Below are 14,844 nucleotides of genomic sequence, written 5' to 3'. Positions count from 1 at the left end.
AGATGACTACTTCAGCAAAAACTCCACACTCTCCAAGCTCACAAACAAACTCACAAACACTCACAAACACTCCAAATCAGTTGTGTGAGACAAATGAGAGTGAAAGGGGTGTCTTATAGCAAGTGTGAGGGTGTTTTTGGAGGGAAAATCCCTTTCCCTCACCCCCAAAACCCCTAAACCGCCCTCATTTCCAAAAAACCGCTACGGTTTTTGCTTGACCGGCGGCCTGTCCATAAACCGGCCGGTTTAGGACGGAACCGGCCGGTTAGCAATAAACCGGCCGGTTCCGCCCTAAACCGGCCGGTTCCGCCCTAAACCGGCCGGTTTTTACCGGTTAGGGCATATTTCCGGGCAAATGGTGCTTTAAACCGGGTTTTTCCACCGGTTCCGACCGGCCAGCCTTCCAACCGGCCGGTTAGGCCAGTAACCGGTTTTTTCCACCGGTTTTTAAAACTATGATTGAGATACCTCAGAGGCACTACTTAGTTTGGGTTATGGTATAGATGGACAGAGGGAGTGAAGCTTCAAGGCTTCACCAATGCAGATTGGGCGGGGATTCCATCTGACAGGAAGAGCACATCAGGAAGGATCTTTAGTATTGGGTTAGTTGCATTTTCTTGGTACAACAGGAAACAGAGATCGGTTGCACTCAGTTCGGCAGAGGTAGAGTACATGGCTGCAAGTCAAGCAACATGTGAGGCTATCTGGATGAGGAAGATCCTGGTTGGTTTGTTTGGTCAACAGATGGATTTGACAGTGATTTATTGTGATAACCAGAGTTGTATCAAACTCTCTGAAAACCCATTTTTTCATGATCAGTTCAAGCATATAGATATCTGGTATCATCATCTCCGAGATTGTGTATTGAGGTGGATCATGTTGTTAGATTACATTCCCACGGAGTAGCAAGATGTTGACATCTTGACATAGGCATTACCAAGATGTAAATTCGAGTTTCACAGAGATAGGATCGGGGTAGTAGATAATCCCTTTTTTGTTGAGAGGAAGTGTTAAGAAATGGCAACAAGAAATTCTAGTTTAATTTGTCCTTGAATTAAACTGTGAATTAAAATAGAATTCTTTTCTCATAACAATTTGAAAATAATTAATTATTTAACTTAATTAATTTAGGAAATTTGAATCAAAGTATTTTAGAACACATGTATATGTTCTCCCTAATTTATAGGAGTTCAAGATGAGTTATGAATGAGTTGTAATTAGTTAACTCAGTTTATTGAGTTAAGTCTAGTTAAATTAGTTCCAATCAGTTTCAGGAACTAATAGTGAGTAAACAGTCAATTGGGACACTAGTGACCTAATTAGTGCTACTCTAGTTAACTGAAGATTCCACCATCAGAAACTCATGCATGTCAATTTTGAGAAAGACCCAGTTCAGACTAGAGTGTAGGGACAATGTACTATTTGTTTTAGATTTATTTGAGTTGCACTAATAGTGCATGCATTCAAGAATTGATCCTTGAGGGATTGCGTTATTTTTAGAGGCTTTATTTCCTCTTAAATACAAGCTATTCTCCATAGGAATTACACATTGGAATAGAGACTTGGAGAGCTTGTGAATTGGCTAAGCTTTGGCCTTGAGCTTGCTTATGAGTTGGAGGTTGAATTTGTTGAGTGCTGGGATTGTTCTAGAGAGAAAAGCATTGTAATTTCATCTTGATTTTTCGGATTAATACAAAACAGATAGTGGGGTTTTGAGCTGTGGCTTTCCCTGGATATTTATTGTGTTATGTGCCTTTGATTCTCTTCCTCTATTGATTATTGTTTGCTCAATGTTTATGGGCTTCCACTGTAAAGAATAGAAGTAGATTCTTGTCTCTTGCTTTAGAAAATTGCATTAGCTTGTGAATCTACAGGTTTTTCTACACAAATGAGTTAGAAAGACCCAATCCCTAGACCAAGTCCTTCTCCCGGTACCAAGTCAGCCCTTCCTCAAGTACTTTATTGATTATGTACCAAATTGCTTTTTCCTTGCAACTTCGACCTGCCAGCTACAACTACTCGACTTGCAACTTTAACCCAACAACTTTGTCCTTGCAGCTTCTTGGAAACCCTAATACAACCTTCTTATGAGACCTGCTTAGAGCAAGACTACTTTCCCAAGGTGCTAGCTACAACTACTTGACTAGCAACCTTAACCCAACAACTTTGTCCTTGTAGCTTCTTGGAAACCCTAATACAACCTTCTTTTGAGACCTACTTAGAGCAAGACTACTCTCCCAAGGTCAACAAGGTCTATACAATGGTTTTTCCACTTCTAGCTACAGATTCTGCACTTTGTCGTCTAGTAACTCGATCCTGCAATTTCAGCCTATTTTTGCAACCCATAAAACCCTAGACTTTCAAACGTGTGAGAGATAGAGCCCAAAAACAACAAAACTTTGTCCTCCTATTTTCTCTAAGAATTTCATTCTCCTTATTCTTCCTTTCCCTTTATAGATTGAACTTGCAAGTGAGTGTATCCAAATGAGGTTGAACTGCTTCCTTTTATAGCCTTCTCAAGGGGTCAAATTTCCTCCTTTAGGCCGACTTGAGGATCCCAGGGCCGACTTGTACTCTTGGAGATTGCAGGACTTTCTAGATTCAAAAAAATTCTTTTTACCAGTGTTGTGAAAAGCGCGATTAAATCGCGATTTTTTCAGCTTGCCGATTTAATCGCGATTTTTATACGAAAAAATCGCCTATTTTTTTTTTGCCGATTTTTATTGAAAAAATCGCGCTTTTTTCAAAAAATCGCGATTTTTTTCGAAAAAATCGCGATTTTTAACGAAAAAATCGCGGGGGCTCGGGACAGCACGATTTTATAAATTTTTTTTTGGTTTTTCATTTGGTCATTTGGGTTTTTTCATGCAATTTTTTTTGAAAGAAACAAATAATTTTTGAGTGGGGCAGCTTAATGATAAAGTCTAGGCCCTAGTATGGATATGCTATTCATGGTAATGTTAAATTCTTAAAGTAAAAGTGACATTCTCTTTAATCTTCATTTTCATCCTTTTACTTAAATTTTTAACATTACCATGAAATGACTCAGGATGTTTGAGAGTGGTTCCAGCCTCATTAGATTTCATATGGAGAAAGTAGAATTTTAGATTTCATTTAAAATCCAGCAGACTTATCAGTTTTTCAGGATTTCAGGATTGGGAGATTGTAATGTTTCCAGGTGACACCACCTGCTCGGGCTACCCCTGCCACCAGTACAGGACGTGATCTACCTCCTATAGCTCCTACTTCTAGTTCTTCAGCTTCTAGAGCACATCAAACTCCACTGCCATCTCCACCAGCACAGGCACCAGCATCTACATCTAGAGGGAAAGGGAAAGCTGTGGCATTTTCTCGCAAGAGGGGCAGAGGAAATCAATAGGATTAGACTTCATTTTATTGTATATGACCTTATGACATGATGAGATACATTATCATATTTTTTGTTGATATTTTGAGGCTGAGTTGGGACTCAGGAGTCAGGACTTACTATTCAGGACATGATTCAATGTTATGTGTGATTTTAGCGCTAGAAATGATATTAAACATATTATATATTATTTTTTTATCATATTTATGTGTCAATGTATTTATTTTATGTTGTAGATGGTTTAGATATTAAAAAAATTGAAAAAAAATGAATATTTTTGTACCAAACGATTTTTTCCCGCTTTTTTCTGATTTTTTCCCGATTTTTCCGATTTTTTCCGATTCGTTCCCCGCGCCGATTTAATCCCGCTCGCGCTTTTCACAACATTGCTTTTTACAATTACAAATTGCCCATAAGGTTTTTATAAACATGATGTTGACTTCTTTTACTCATGAAAATAGATCCTAAGACCTAACAAAACCTAGAGGCATGAAGAAAACACTTTTACCTAAAATACCATCAATAATGAGCATGAAACCGATGCTTTAATAATAATAATTTTTGTTTTCGTTTTTGTTGTTTGTTACATGGGATATAGATTGAAATGCGTACAACAACAATTATGAAGACCAAAACTAGTTACATTTCTCAACACTCCCTCTTAACTAGGGAGGTATTCATAATTGTATCACTAGTACAACATCATATCTCAAACTGAAGAGTTCTCAAGAAGAACGAATTGATAAGCCATACTGTTAGAATCATCATTATGACCAACCCTCTCCCTGAGGCCTAACTAGACAAGCTCTTCTTTATTTAAGAGCATTATTCTGGGAGGCTTTATGTGTGATACCAAACTAGCTACCTAAGGTACATACCCATTTGGATGTCCACAGGGCATGACCTTTTAGGACTATTCTTATCTTGGATCTCCATACTTGAGTCCTCAAAGAATAGCAATCCTCTTCGACCACTCTTCTCTTGGATTCCCATGCTATCCTCAAAGATTGCCGATTGTATTGTCGCTCAAATTGTACATGTGAATGCGACAACGCTCAGGGCAGGGGTTGTCACTCTGATCCTAGCCCGCTCCTTTTAAGTTGTCTCGCTATAACAGGCTAAGGGGGGTAGTCCCTATGGATGAAACATTGAGTTTGGGAGACACAATTGAATGGCCTAGCAACTTGGTTGAAGATGATTGGCAAGTTTAATTATTTTAGCACAACATGATTAGATTTATCGAAATTACCAATTAGAGACCAGTGCCTTAGGAATCAAATTTACAGGCTAAGGGGGGTAGTCTCTATGGATGAAACACTGAGTTTGGGAGACACAATTGAATGGCCTAGCAACTTGGTTGAAGATGATTGACAAGTTTAATTATTTTAGCACAGCTTAATTAGATTTATCGAAATTACCAATTAGAGACCAGTGCCTTAGGAGTCAAATTTATTTGCACAATATAAATTTATTTCCAAGTTACTAGATGGACAGTTGCTGCTAGGATGAAACCTATCCTATATGAAATGCAACACCTGGAGCTAAGTGAAATGCAAACTCCGGGTTAATTTTAGATTTAAATGCCTATTCTAAGTGAATTCTCTCTCAACTATTTTGAAGTTAGTCTCAAGTTTAGGTTGTGGAGAGAAACCCAGGGGAAGAAAACTATGGCTTTGTTAACGATACCCCCCTGAGTTCTAACAACCCGAATGCCTTTGGCTTTGTAGGAACTATGGTCCTGACAACTGCAAGGTCACTGTGTTAACCACAAGTGAGGGTCTAAACTTCGCAAGCGGGGTGAGAAAGGTGGTCCTATATTCTTTCAACCAAGCTTATGCTTGGAGGTATATTAATTAATGCACAACTAATCCTAGGATGAAATGTAAGCTATGAGTGAGTGTCTTAAATGGGATCATTGTTCGGCGCTGTAGGAACTATGGTCCTGCCCACTGCAAGGTCATTGTGTTAACCACAAGTGAGGGTCTAAACTTCGCAAGCAGGGTGAGAAAGGTGGTCCTATCTTCTTTCAACCAAGCTTGTGCTTGGAGGTATATTAATTAATGCACAACTAATCCTAGGATGAAATGCAAGCTATGAGTGAGTGTCTTAAATGGGATCATTAGATGATCCTCTTAGGTACATTCAAGTTAAATAAGATGTTTATGATGTTCAATTCAAGAACACAAATAAGTACTTAAAGAGAGCAATTATATGCAAGCTATGCGTGAGTGTCTTAAAGGGGATTATCAGATGATCCTCTTAGGTACTTTCAAGTTAAATAAGATGTTTATGATGTTCAATTCAAGAACACAAATAAGTACTTAAAGAGAGTAATTATATGTTTATGGTGTTCAATTTAAGAACACAAATAAGTACTTAAAGAGAGCAATTATAGAAACAATCTCAACTAACACAATGTACTAATGGAACAAGGTGAACAAGTGCCTGAATATAAATCACTTCAAGATTTATTCAATGATTAGCAATCTCAACGTAACAAGTGCTCAAATGAATCTTTAAATAATTAGATATTGGAAACCAAGGAGTAACAATACCGATGGAGCAAGATGACTTCACAACACAGTTAGCAATTACTGATATCACAATTGTGATAATGTTACCCAAAAGAGATGATATCACAAATTAGATATTGGAAACCAAGGAGTAACAATACCAATGGAGCAAGATGACTTCACAACAGAGTTAGCAATTACTGATATCACAATTGTGATAATGTTGCCCAAAGGAGATGATATCACAAGATTATCTTTAGATCACAACGATGTTAAGCAAGGTGATATTCTTATCTAATGAAGCAATAAGAGCATTAACAAACAAGTGATATCAATTAATGATCCAATAGAATCTTCTTTGAGATGAGATTACTGGAAGTGACTTATCCAAGTGAAATGCACTATGCAATGCAACAAATGCAAGATGAGCAATGATCTTTTAGAGCATTAACAAGTGAGGTTGATTTTTATTAGAGCACACTTAGGCGCAAACCTTGAGATGCAAAATTATGCCAATAATGCAAATGCAAAGAGTGGTCAGCAAGACAACAATGATTAATTCAACCGCTTAGAGCAAAACTACTTATGTTACTTTGCCAAACCAAGCTTATTATGACTTCTTAAATGTGCTAGGACTATTCAGATCAAATCTTTAGCAACAAGGGTCGTAAACTTCATTGTTGTAGCACTTATATCAGATTCAGAAGTGATATACAAATCTTTAGCAACAAGGGTCGTAAACTTCATTGCTGTAGCACTTATATCAGATTCAGAAGTTAATATATCAGACTCAGAAAAATGTATATCAGCGCTCCAAAATCAACTAGAAAGCCATAGAAAACATGAGACAAGACTTTATTATTACTTGAGATTAAATGTGCACTAATTATGAGTTTATTTAAATGTGTTTTTAGAGTTGTTTAGAGTGTCGCTTCAGAGATTATGCCATTTTTGACAACATACTTCAGATCTGATTTATGAAACAATGAGGAATTGTGAAACAGTGATGAAGAAACAAGGTTAGAGAGCAAACCCTTAGGCCTAGAGGCCTAGTTTGATGGCTAGTTGAACTTTCAATGGGTTTGAATCCTTTCAAACACCCACAACACAATTTGTTAGCTTGAAAATGAATGGATCAGCTCTCTTGTGACAAAAGCTAGGGCCTTTAGGGCTGGTTGGTGGCTTGTTCAGAAACTTTGGCCCTTGAAACCCTTGCCCAAGAGGCTAGTTAATCTGTAAAACAAGTTGTTAGCCCAATAAACTCAAAATTTATGATTCAAAACAATAGATATCAGTCCTAAATAATTATCATCAATGATGCCCTAGGCCTGCAACCATAAAAAAATAGTCAAAATTCGAATGCCAAACTCCACAACTTGCCCAAAACCACAGATGAGGAAAGAAAGCCCAAATAAGGCTAGTGGCCAGGGAGAAAAGCCTCTCTAGGGGCTGCGACTAGGAGGGAGGAGCCCTCCAAGGGCTGCGACCACCTCAAAAATTCCCTCCAAGGGCTGTCGCTGCCTTAGTAAAGGTCGTCTAGGTCTGTGGCTAGGCCCCCAAGGGTTGTCGCTAGTGTTCTAAGCCCTCCCAAGGGTTGCGGATAGTTGAAAAGAGCCCCTAGGGATTGCAGCTAGGCCTAAAAGGCCCTAAAAACCCCATAACACTCCTACAAAAGGACTCGGCCCCCCTGGAAACACAATTTTTTCACTACAAAATCACTCCAAAAGGCCTCAAAAGGCTAGCGACCTCCTTCTGGCTGAGTGTTGGTTTCTTGGAAGTTGAAGAGGCTATATCTTACCCTCAAAGGCCTAGATCAACCTTCATCTTTTGAATGAATAAATAAACAATTGTTGCTTCAAACCCTTGAGCTATCACTTGCACAAGTAAAAAAAACGAAGAGCCCAAATAGCCAATATATACAAAAATTTAAATTCAAAACCCCAAAACCCCAAATACTATACAAAAAGTAAAAAATGAGTTAGAATTTAAAATACGAAGGTTAGAAAAAGTTATTTCACAAATATCTACAATATTTACAAATTTTAAAGTTACAAGCTCTAATTAGAGAAATAAATTCTTTATAGCACAAGAGAAAGAGATTAATTTTTTTTTTGAGAGATTTTTAAAATGAATGATGTATGTAAATGAGTCACCAACCCAAACCCTCTTGCAAAGTACCCTGCAAAATGAAAGCTCAGAATCCAAATGCTGTCGAGACTCGATCCTTCCCCCCCAGTGCATGAACGTGGAGACCATGGGCTAGTGTACCTGTAGATCTATATTCAAACTCAAAATATAAACTGTCAGTTCATAAGAGATCTAGATCTATGGGTGTAGATCTAGACCCAACACCTAAGGCAAGATACTTGTACCAATAGATGTTTCGTCATGCAGCAAATGAAATAACAATTGTGAAGTACATATAATATAGAGCATAAAATGTCACTAGCACATACCACAAATCAGCAGGTAGCAGATAGAAGAACACGATGAATTGAAACTCCAAAGTCTTTCTATTATGATAAATACAATTCCAGTAGAGCAAGGTTAAGTATATGCATTACAAAATTACATCATCCAAAGATGAGATGAAGAGCTTGATAGTTTCCTTATATAGAAAATGAGAGAAGAAAACCCCTCCAAGTGGAAATAACTACTAGTTGGCTTGATCCTTGTCAAAATAATTTCATCCGTCGATTTTACTTTGAAAATAACCTGATCTCCACTGTTGATTTTTTTATCTATGAGGAAAAATTCGAATTTCTCTTAAAACCCCTTTTTTATTAATCCAAATTAATCCAAAAAATATTTTTTTGGACTAACATCTTAAAAAAAACTCATTTTGACTTTACCACCAAGGTCAAGGGGTCAAATTTTCTTAAAAAATCCATTTTTCCATTGGTGGAGGACCTCCAAAAATTAATTCTTTTTTGACCCATGATTTTTTTATTATTTTCCATTGGGAGAGAATTTATTTTCTTTCAAATTACTTTTTTGACTCAAAATTAATTAATTTTCTGGTTTAGGATTTTTATTAAATTTTGCCCAAAAAAAATTAATTAATTGACTCTAGAGGGGATTAATTATTTTTCCACCTTCAAATATTTTAGTCATGGTGTCTAACTATGAGTAACCATGCACTAGTGGCTCAACAAATATCATGCTAGTGAAATTACATCTTTCTCTACATAAAGATTACAACGTTCTCTACATAAAGATTACAACGGTCGGCTTGCTCTACAAGAAGATTACCACGGTTGGATTTTAGATACTAGATTAGAGCATGGTGCATCACAACTTTTTCCCTAAGAGGGTGAAAGGGGATTAAGTTGGAATTATGCTACATTTTGCGCATTACCGATCAGCCCACTAGATCCATGTACGATGAGTAGTGAGAACAATTTCGGGGTCAACCACTTTTCATGTTCCCATTGATAAAGATAGAAGAAGAAGATAAGATTATTTATTTATCACCATGGCTCGACTGGGTATGATATTCTTTCTTGGATAGATAGAGAGGGTCTAAACCAGGAGCTTGATCTCTAAGGTGGGCCTTCCGAATAAACTAACTTACCTTATGATTTTCTTTTGAACTGGAAACCGGAGCTGGAGATATTTGTTAGTGTTTAGTTGGAGTAACCAATAAGACACTTGCCCTTCATTCATGAGTGTTAAGTAGGAGGAAGGGGAGTTTCTTCTTGGTGTCGTTTGATCGAATATAACTGAGCAATACGACGGGAAATGAAGTTTGAACCTATATAATAGGGAAGGAAAAGAGAAAAAGAACAATAATAAAACAAAAGCAAATGGATAAATGGGTGCACAAGGAAGAGGAGCTATGGAAGAGGGGTTTATGGCTGAAGAGTAAAGACATGGAGGAGATCCATAAAAAAAGAATAATCTAGAGAAAAAATAAAAAAAGAATAATCTAGAGAAAATAATGAATCTCTTGATCAAGATAAGTTGTTGGATCCGCTTCAAGATCATGATATTATTAGCCCATTTGTAGATGAAAAATGTGTTGAGGAATGTGAGGAGGAACGAGTCACTTGACAATTATTTACCAACCCACCCCAATCCTCGAGGAAGGGACTACATATTCTATATGGATCACTAGGTATGCTCATTGGATCTTGGATCATAGGAATAACTAGGCAGGCTTTGTCATCCACCAATCCCACATCTAATTCACGCCTTACATGTAATGCTACTACCCACACTCTCCCTTGACAACTCATCAAACCTCCTTAAAGGTCTTTTCTGTGCGTTTCATTGACACTTGACCTACTCGTTGAGGCTGGAGTATGCTTAGCATATATAGAATATGCAAAAGGTAGGGATGGTCTAGTCTGTAAGGAAGGGTCAAAGTAGGCTTCGTCGTTGAGTGTGCAAGACATGTGAGTAGGATTCCTAGGTAGGAACAGTGTGGAAGACATGGGAATTGTGATCCGAGGGACAGTTCAATCATTCCATATCCATTTAAGATGTGTGAGTTTGAATCTCAGTCCTAGGTAGGAATAGTTTGCAAGACGTGGGAGGAGGAAGAAGGTAGGGTAATAAACTAACTAATGATAAATAGACTATGGCGCCTGTAACTAGGGTAACCAAGCTTATATATATGTGCGTTATGTGGATGTAATAATAGAAGGTAGGGTTTAATATCTTCTATCTGATAGGCTTTGCGAGAATATATATTGTGCTTGCTTCATAACAAGTATTGTCCTTCAAGTAGGCCCAACACATATACATATATAATGTGTGTTTTTTATTCTAGGTTCTCACTTGTTTGAGTAGAGAAAGGAAGGATATTCGGGAAGTGTGTCTATTTTTTTGAATAATTACTTTATTTCCAAGGTGGCAAGACATTAACCCAATGGTAACCCATCTACGAAAAGAAAGTCGAGAGGCCCCGGATGGATAAACCTAGCTCACCTATGAAAAGAAAGTCGAGAGGCCCAGATGGATGGATAGAGGTTTATTCCCAGTGGTAACCCATCTATGAAAAGAAAGTTGAGAGGCCTCTGATGGATAAACCTAACCCACCTACGAAAAGAAAGTCGAGAGACCCGGATGGATAGAGGCTTATTTCGACATCCGTGGTTTGTATCAACCTCAATCACAAATGATATATATATATATATATATATATATATCAGATGATATATATATATAGATATATATATGTGTGTGTGTGTGTGTGTATGTATGTTTTTGTTCAAGTTAGGGTTCTACTTTCATTGATCCATACACTAGAATAGAGAGATGAATACTTTCGTAATATAACAAGGTCTCAACGATTGATCTGAAGACACTTATTTAGAGTGCTAATCCTGCCTATGTTGTGCTGCTTCATTGACCGGTATATTAGGGCAAGCCTATGGAAGGAAGCCACCTTATGCACCCGACTAGCTAACGCTGGAGTGAATTACTTCACATAGTGAAGAAACCTAGCTTGACTGGGTAATCGAAATAAGCATGCATCTATTTTTGTTGGGTGGCCAAGCTCCCCCAATCCCCATACAGTGGTAGTGCCTGGGGAACACCCCCATTAGTGCCCCCAACAGTTCAATAGGATACTATGATTTGATCAAGCATGGGTGGGTCAATCTGTTCATGACGTTCAACCTTGACATACCATGCACATTCATGAGGGAAAGTCCTATGGAAAGCCTTCATCTCACTATGGTTCAACCTTCCCCTCATTGCCCCAACCCAATATTGTTAGGTTAGTTCTTGCCTTCAAGTGTTCTCCTTGTGCCTTGGTTCACCCGCACCTTTTCGATGTTAAGGTTAGTATCACAAGGACTGAAGCTGGATCTAAATCACCTTCATGAATATCACAATGAGTTTTCTCTTTCACACAGTGCCATAGAACTAACTCCTAGATTACTTCAGTGAAATCAAGTCAACATAAGCGACAGGGTTCTGGGTTGTCCTTCAAGTATGGCCCTGACCTACCCCACCAACAGACTACTCCGGGTTAGCAATAGGAGGGTGATGGCTGACAAAATCAGACTTGGCCCGTGGAGCTGCTAGATAGTTGTAGTAGGTGGGCCTATGATTGATCGTTGGGGTAGAAAGTCGTGAGGTGATATGGGCCGACTGATGGGTGGGACAAATATGAACCATTTACTAGCCACACACTCTACTAGAAGTCTTTTGTGTTGACGATAGAGTTGAGAAACACGGAATTTGGTAGAACAAAAGAAAATATACTGAGGATGCCTAAGGAGGCTCCCAATATTAGGGAGAGGAATTTATTGCTTTCTTGACCTTTAAGGAATGGGAGGAAGTTATTACTTGCTCGACCCTTAAGGGATGGGGCAAGGGTGCGTAACCACGCTCTATTGCTAAATAGAGGGTTTTAACGCTCACTTGACGTTTTCTACAGGAAAGCGAGGATGCTAACACACACTCTCAATTAAGGAGAGGCTGTGTAACTGGAAGCTTGATCATCGGGAGAGGAACTGGAAGCTTTACCCCCCAAATAAGTAAATTGAGGAGATTGAATAACATATTAAGGTGGATTTATCCAATTGGTGACAATTTGCTTGGATGAGTTTTCCTTTATCAGCTTATTTTTATGCATGTACATATATGAGGGTTTAGATGATAGCAAGTAGTTTATGATGTGGAGCACAGGTTCCAGTTCCACATGCTATCATTGCTTCCAACCTTATATCAGCATGACTTTATCACAGGTTCAGTAGGCCCAAAGCAAAGAGATCAAAGAGAGAGGAATTGGAAGCTATACCCTCTGGGGGATAGGTGGAGATCAAATTGACACTTAGCCCTATCTACGTCATTGGGGACAGTAAAGGTGTGGATTCGATCTAGCCACATGTTCCCCTATGGCTACTTTGTCTAGACTTCACCTCAGTATCACTACTCCCCACCGTGCTTAATGAATGAAGGTACGATTAGATGAAGAAGGAAGAAATGCACTAAATCTTATATCACTACTCCCCACCGTGCTTAATGAATGAAGGTACGATTGGATGAAGAAGGAAGAAATGCACTAAATCTTATATCACTACTCCCCACCGTGCTTAATGAATGAAGGTACGATTCGATGAAGAAGGAAGAAATGCACTAAATCTTATATTATTGCCAATTTGCGAGATTTATGTCCCATCATGGGGTTATCATCTCTTAGAGAAATACACGTATTGGTTATATAACGATGCATCCTCAAAACATGGCTTGTTGTGATAATTGTAATCTAGCTAGGTGTTTTATGGTTCTTGATACACTGAATGAATAGATTGCTAGCTGGTTGGATTATTGATATAGTTTTCCCCACACCTCGAGGAAGGTTATTAGTTACCCCCCTTCGCTCCCGTTTGGGTTTTGCCTAGTCTAGCTGAGTTTTAGGTAACCAATATTATACATGATTTGTTCGCCTAAACACTGATAGGAAAAGACCAGTCTCATATTATAACGATGCATGGTGGTCGTATGTGTGTGGTCAATGGAGATTCTGTAATCTCCACTTATACCTTTTGTTTGAAATATGCTAATCTAATGGTCATAGACAAGCGTAAATATTACGAGGTGAAATGAAGCCCCTATGTAAGGAGATGGTGTAAGAATGGACCTATGTTGTATGTAGTTGTTCCTCGATAGGATATCTCATCTATATAGAGAAAAATGCATGGTGCTTAAAGAAGATGCATAGAGAAATGTATGGTGCTTAAAGATGATGCACTATCAATGTAGTAGAAATTGTAGTACAAATGGATGTAGTGGTTTCAGTGAAGGGGGTGAGGGCTACTAAAGATGAATTGCCCTAAGATCAAAGTTTATATGTCAAGGTTGAAATGTAGGAATTAGGTGGCGACGTAGTTTCTCATTGAGCTATGTGTTCTTCCTACCCTAAATGGTCAGAATTCTTATCAACAAAAGTGTAGTTCCTTCCCTAAATGATTGGAATTCTTATCAAGAAGTGTAGTACGTGTTGGTAAAAAGGTCCGATAAGTAAAGGTGAAAAAGTAGGTGTTATGCAAGGAAAGGCTAAGTAGAGGTGGGTCCAGCTAGTGTCTAATTAGCGAGGGGGTGATCTAGTAGTGAAATGGATATCCCTAATCGAAGAGATGTTTTTTTTATGGTTGACGTAATAATCCTGATGTGTAGTATTTGTTGGTGGTTTGTTTAGGTTCAAGATGTTCTTTGAGGCAATTGATGAAGATGTAGTTGTTGGTGTTTGATGAAGTACAAAGTGTGTCCTATCTGTCTAAGATATGAATCTGGTTTTCAGTATCAGATAGGAGTAATATGCGGGTATGTGTAGTGGGTTGGTAATAGTGTTCAAGTGAGTACAAGTGTGTACAGTTGGGGAGAAATATCACTCTTTAGCAACAATCAAAGTAAGAGATAGCAGTCAGGAAAAGACAAAATAGAAAGAATGTAGTTCCTATTGAATAGTAAGACTATATCGTATAATAAAGTAATTGTATGGATAGACAAGGTGGCTCCCCTTATAGGTTACAACGAGGTCAACCCCATCAGAAAAGATATATAATATTTCTATAGAGAAATAGATGTATTCAGTGTTAACAAACATACATAATTGCTAATAATGATACATCGAAGGAAAGTTCCTAATAATGAGATAGCTATAAGGTGAAATAGATGTATTCAGCGTGAACGAACATACATAATTGCTAATAATGATATGTCGAAGGAAAGTTTCTAATAATGAGATAGCTATAGGATAATCCAATTATTGAATTGCCCTAAGTACATGGGAGAAAGGTGAAAAATGAGGTGTTAGGTTCCGAGGTCAAAGAATGAATTCCCCATTGTATAGGTGAGGGGGGCAAGATGATAGGTTGGTTGTTTGCTCAACTCAGTAGGCATGCATGGGTGTTTGGTTCCTAGGGCGTAGAGGGGTTATCTTATTGATTGGAACCGGTAGATGTTTAGGGTAGACCTTCAATCTTAACTAGATTTTGGGCATAAGCT

At 38.1% G+C, this 14,844-nt stretch overlaps 1 long non-coding RNA gene across 1 annotated transcript in view; it reads left to right on the top strand.

Moving 5' to 3' along the window:
• Nucleotides 1-14,844, top strand: part of LOC149216465 (uncharacterized) — a 117,810-nt gene that overhangs the window by 86,447 nt on the left and 16,519 nt on the right. The window lies entirely within an intron of this gene.

Source organism: Pinus tabuliformis, chromosome 1_1, assembly GCF_031772625.1.
Source record: "Pinus tabuliformis cultivar Carrire ecotype Pingquan chromosome 1_1, CPIR1, whole genome shotgun sequence".
Lineage (NCBI taxonomy): Eukaryota > Viridiplantae > Streptophyta > Pinopsida > Pinales > Pinaceae > Pinus > Pinus tabuliformis.
This window is presented reverse-complemented; position numbering and strand designations above follow the sequence as displayed.